Source organism: Porites lutea, chromosome 10 (assembly GCF_958299795.1).
Source record: "Porites lutea chromosome 10, jaPorLute2.1, whole genome shotgun sequence".
NCBI lineage: Eukaryota > Metazoa > Cnidaria > Anthozoa > Scleractinia > Poritidae > Porites > Porites lutea.
Window position 1 is genome coordinate 25,773,632 of NC_133210.1, and position 5,919 is coordinate 25,779,550.

General features: G+C 43.6%; 1 pseudogene; it reads left to right on the forward strand.

Moving 5' to 3' along the window:
- The first annotated feature begins 333 nt into the window (after nucleotides 1-333).
- Nucleotides 334-4,283, forward strand: LOC140949708 (uncharacterized; annotated as a pseudogene).
- The last annotated feature ends 1,636 nt before the right edge of the window (nucleotides 4,284-5,919 follow it).

The window sequence follows — 5,919 nt, forward strand, 5'->3', positions numbered from 1 at the left end:
CCCCATGCGCTCATCGTTCGTAAATTTAGAGAATATGGTGCTGACGACAAAACCGCAACTATTATCGCAAACTACTTTTCTGACCATCAACAAAGAGTAAAAGTAGGGGGCTAATATTGTAGCTGGAGTGACGTCACGAGAGGAATAGCTCAGGTCTCAATCCTCGGCCCTCTAATATTTAATATTTTTGTTAATGATCTATTTTATATTGCGAAACAGTGCAATATTTCCAGCTACGCTGACAACACACAAATCTGCTATGCCCATATCGAGTGTACCGAGGTGGAAAGGAAAATCAACTCAGATCTTGCGTTGGTAGACAAATGATACGATATGAACGGTCTCAAAAGAACCAATTCAAAATACCAAGCCATTGTCAAGGGCAAAACACAAAACAAACCGACCTATAGGTGTGAAAATACCATCATTCCTATAACTTCTCATTTGGAGATCCTTGGCGTCAACATCGACGACCAGTTTAAATTTGACAATCACGTGTCTGAGGTTTCCAAAAAAGTGTCACAACAGATGGTGTACTCGAAATTTCCTCTCTTTGGAAGCTATTGCGCAAAGAAATTAATTGCCTTCCGCCATGTCGTCACGGTATTAGAATTCAGTTTTGTCGTAGCTTCAGTTCGGTTACGTGCACGGTTTTCTAGTAGTTGTAAGGATATTTTACTTTCTATTTTACTTCCATGGGACGAACGAGTCGCTGTTCAGGATGTAAACTTCTCAGAGCCCAACATTCCTTCGGAAAACCCGGAAAAAATTGCCCTGGACCGGTGACGACGACACTGAAGAGTTGCCTTCCGAACTAGGTGCTACCGCCTCTCCCGAAAGGGTATCCGACGATCTCAGAATTCAAGACACTTTGGTTTCGTTGCTCGCAGCTGTCAAGACCTTAACGGTCGGCTTGGAAGAGGTTAAAGCCGACAACAGACAATTACGCTCTTTGGACGAAGGGAAGCAGGACGGTTTAAGTGCTGTGGCATCTCCACCCCCTCGTAGTGATGGCGCTGATGTCTCCTCAAAGACCTCACAGCCTGCTCGAGTGGTAACGTTGCCAGAATTACGTGCTGTGGCCAACCTATCTCAGAAAGCTGATCGTCGCGTGGCTAAGTTGGGTTTAGCCGATTCCAGTGAGTCTGGTAGTGACTACGATCAAGAAACAAGTGAAGAGCATGATCGCGTCCCTAAAAAGAACAAGCTTTTACACCCCGGTAAGCTTCTCAAGTCCGGGAAAGAGGCCAAAATTACTAGCACTGGCTTGTATCCTCAGTCATAGCCACATTGTTATTTGAGCATTACGCACGGTCGTCGCGACGTTAAATATGAAAAGCTTAAATTCGAGGAATTTGTTGCTGGCTACGCTCAAATTGTTCAGTCCCCAGATCTCTCGGAAGTGGAACGGTGTTCTCGTCCCCAACAACATGTGTCGTTTATGTATTTTGCCCCGCTTTATGAGCGGAGGCGGTCTTGAGCTTCCACGGAGCCGTTCTGCTGGAAATTGGGCGTGGTTTACTCAACTGGGGGGAGTCGTTCCTACACTTAGAAAGCAGCACCCTGCACGGTCAGGGCACAAAGCCTTCTTCGTCGGTTTCCCCTCCTGTTCTCTTTTGTCCGGATTATCAACGAAGTTCTTGTGGGTGAAACCCAAGATCATTACGGTATGCTTCCCGGGGAATGCAAATGGCCTCGTCACATTTGTGGCGGCTGTTGGGTCAAGAGAAGAAAGGAAGCCTTGCATCCAGAGGGTTCGAAAGAATGTCCGCTTTCGTCTAGCTCTGTGTCAAAAAACTAACTTCACAGCCCACCTTTGTTCACCATACTGATTTTTGCTCAGTCAAGTTGTTACTTTTCTGAGGTTTCTGATCATGACACTTTCGGTCCGCGACTTGATTATTTTCATGGCAATGCTCAATTTGCTTTAGATTCGAAACTTTCCGATCATTCCCGTCAGAGTGCATCAGCGTTTTCATGTTCTTCGCCCAGCATTCGAAGTTCTTTTTCCCATTTTCTGGACGCGCATCGGGTTGTAGCTTTGCAGCTGAATTATCTCATTGCCTGAGTTCCTGTGTTCTCCGCTTTACATATCCCTGTATGGCGAGATTTACTACGGGATTATCCCGATTGTCTTATTTGTGACTTTCTTGAGTATGGATGGCCTATTAGTTACACGTCTGCCACTTTGCCTACTTTTGATCTTCGAACACATCGTGGCGCCTTAGATCTTCCTGGGCCAGTTAACTCTTATTTGTTTAACACGGTGCAACTCGGCCGATTGCAGGACCGTTCCACCGTTCCTTTCCCGGAGGGGTTTGTAGTTTCCCCTTTAAATACGGTGGAAAAGTGCGATTCGGAGGAGCGGCGTATTATTGTTGATTAAGCTGGCCATGCGGTCGTTCAGTCAATGAGGGCATTACCAGTGACTCTTCTCTAGGAGAACCGCCTTCCTTACGTTATCCAACGATCGATAACATTGTGGACGCGGTCCATACTATGGGCCATGGTTGTTACCTTTACAAGCGCGATCTCAAAAAGGCTTATCATCAATTTCCAGTGGACCGTAAAGACTATCCCTTTCTGGGTTATACCTGGGACAACGTTTTTTTTTTTTTATTTTGATACGGTTCTTACAATGAGGTTGTGGTCTGCGGCAATGGCGTGCCAACGATCAACCTCCGCTGTCTCTTGGATTTCCGCACAACAAGGGTGTGTAGTATTCACTATTTGGACGATTTTATATGCTTTTCTCCCGTCTTAACACTGCACGTCAAGATTTTCAGGCCCTTGGCGATTTATTATCTTCTCTGGGCTTGGAGGAATCGTTTGCAAAGTCCTGCTCGCATTCTTCTATTATGACATGTATAGGCGTCGAGTTGAACACAGACACGTTACTCTTTCCATGAGTCTCGAGCGCCTTAATGATACTGAACTGTTGTTAGAACACTGGTCTCGAAAACGAATCGCCACTAAGACTGCCCTTCAATCGTTAATAGGAAAATTGGTCCTCATTTCCAAGTGCGTGCCCCAGAGTCGCATATTTATCGCTCGTATCCTCGCTCTTTTGCGCACCCTTCGTTTCAATCATCACCATGACAATCTGACCGCGGAATTTCAAAATGATATTGCATGGTGGGGTCTTTTCTTGCGCTCCTATAATGGTGTTTCAATGATATCTACAGAAAAAAGTGGTCTTCCCCTGGTGAAGTTTTTACTACCAACGCTTGCCTGTCCGGTTGCTGAGGTCTTTTGCGACGACCAGTATTTTCATTCAATTTTCCCGTCCTTCATTATGAAGCGAAACATTAATATTAATTTATTTTTTCAGGAGTTACACAGGCTTTGTCGGGATCTAAAGCATTCGCAACGGTTAGCTTACAGCCGTGAGACGTTCAGTAATTTACGTACTCAATTTAAGGCCTTTTTCTTGTTTTGTTTTTATTTTCAATTTATTCCCGTTCCGGCTCAGTTGGATACCATGTGTCTTTATGTACAGTTTTTAAGCCGTACCTTAACTCTTCCTTCCATCAAAAAATATTTAACTGGCGTTGAATTGTTACATTTATTTTCGGGCGCGGACTTCTCATTCACAAAAGATTTCATTCTCGCTCTCACTTTGCGTGGTATTGCACGTCACGTTTTTCATACACCTCGTGGGGCGCCCCGGTCACTCCCACTATTTTGTTTTGGCTTTCGTAGCTTCTTTTGCGCCGGGGTGATCCGCGCTCGTCGACATTATATTTTGCTTTTTTCCTTATGGCCCGTATCGACAATATTGTCCCACAATCTTTTGAACAATTTGATCCCCGTCATCATCTTACCCGTGGTGATGTGGCTGGTACAGCGCACAGACTCCTAGTGACTATTCAGTTTGGTGAACGATTGCTCCATATTACTTTACTCAGGATCCCCGGTTCTCCGTTATGTCCTGTCTCCACCTATCGCCGTATGGTTGAATTGGTTCCCGCTCACCGTTCTTGTCCGGTATTTCTTTTACCGGGTCGTTCGGGTTTTGTGCCTCTTACTAAAAGCTCCTTTGTTTCTCTTTTTCGGAAGTGTTTGCGGAAGCCGGTATTTCGCATCCATATAATTTTCGTGGTCACTCTTTTTGGGGTGGCGCGGCCTCGTGGGCTTTCATCTGCGGTGTACCGGGGGAACTTGTACAGTTATACGGTGATTGGGCCAGTGATTCTTATAAATTTCACTTGGACTTTATTCCAGACTCTAAGCTAGCCCTTGCTACTCAATGACGTTCCGCCATTATTTCTTCGTCGTCATAGTTTTTTTGCTCTTCCCATTTTCTCGTTCCTTGCAGTTTGTTTCTGGCCGTGTTTGGTGGCAGAGAGGTTTATTTCGCTTCCTGGATTTTTGCTGTTCTGTCTTCATTTTAGTGGAAATAAACTTTTCTCGTGGCCAAAGACAGACTGTGTGGTTATTGTGTTGATGTCGGGGGAAATTAGACGTGTTTTGTATTTTTCTTTTATTGTTGCGCATTTTAACTATTGTTCCGAAACGTGGCACTTTTGCAGCAAAGGCGCCATCGAAAAGTTAGAAAAAATAAACGAGCGAGCGAACGAACTATTAAGGCAACTACAGTCGCAGACAAAAATAGTTGGAACACTTCCACTCAACGCTGTTTTTTTTCGCTTCTAGCCCGTCTCCTCGTCCTCCCAATGTTGTTTATCGCAGTTAACTCACCAAATCTTAAACGCCAACATTGGGAGGGTAAGAAGACAGCAAGTGTCCCAATAATTTCGACTGAAACTGTGTTCAAACAGGAATTTTAGGTATGGGACCCTTTGATGGCTATGGTGGCGCGAAATCTCGAGACAAGTGTATACACATTTCCTTGTGATTTTTGCAGGCGAAAATTAAGGATTTCAACAGGAAGAGAAATCTAATAGCGCAAATTGATGTTTTCCTTCATTTAACAACATTCCAAGGTTTTAAGACAGCTTTATCGATATTGGGTACTAGTAATGTCAGATCAGTTCCAAATGCGCGCGTTATTGTGCATTATTTTAGCTTCGGCCCTGACTTATAGTGTAGGCTTTGTTGCAATGGTGACACGAATCAACGGTTCACCATAACGGTTCACCACACTTTCCTGAGCTTTTCTTAACGTGTCTCTAATATATATAGTGGAATAAGAATAAAAGGAAAAGGATGTTTAACAGCTTATTGAAATTGCCTATGTTCAATGCGCTTTGATACATGACAGACAAGTTATTCAAACTTGGATCATGGTGAAGCGGTTGTTCGCTTAAAGAAACTTGCGAACCTCTTAATGTAATTTACTATGGTGAACCGTGTTCACCCCGAGTGGTATACTGTTTTATTTGGCCTTGTGAGAAGAGGTTTTTAACTCCTTTGATATCATCATGGACTGTACCTCTATTCCAACATTTATAGTACAGTAGTTTTTTTTTATCGCTATTTCTGAAGGTGTATATTTAATGTAAAGAATACCAATCGAGTTCACCATTTGGTGAAAGGTTAATTTACATACGTTGTCAACAATGTATAGAAAAATGCCGATTTTATACCTGTAGCCTGGGAGATCGTTGAGGAACTTTTTTGTGTTGGACCAAAGACTACTTTTTGGACGCCCTTCATACGCGCTTGCGCTTAATCTTTTCATTGCATCCTAAGAAATTTAGAAAGCACACAGCGAGATACTGTTTTCAGTGATAGGCCTTGGAGCTGTAATCCTGACTCTTGATTATTCGTTAAAAGGGAAAATTAGCCTCCATCTCTCGAAATCGCCTTATCGCTCTTTACAGCTATCTTAAGCTTCTTGCATTTAACGTGAAGAGTTGTCCCCTTTGGCTGTGTCGCTTACAATCTTTGTTACCGAAGAGGTCTTCTTTATTAACCACACGTTTCAGCTAGAAATGTAGCACACTTGAGCTACTC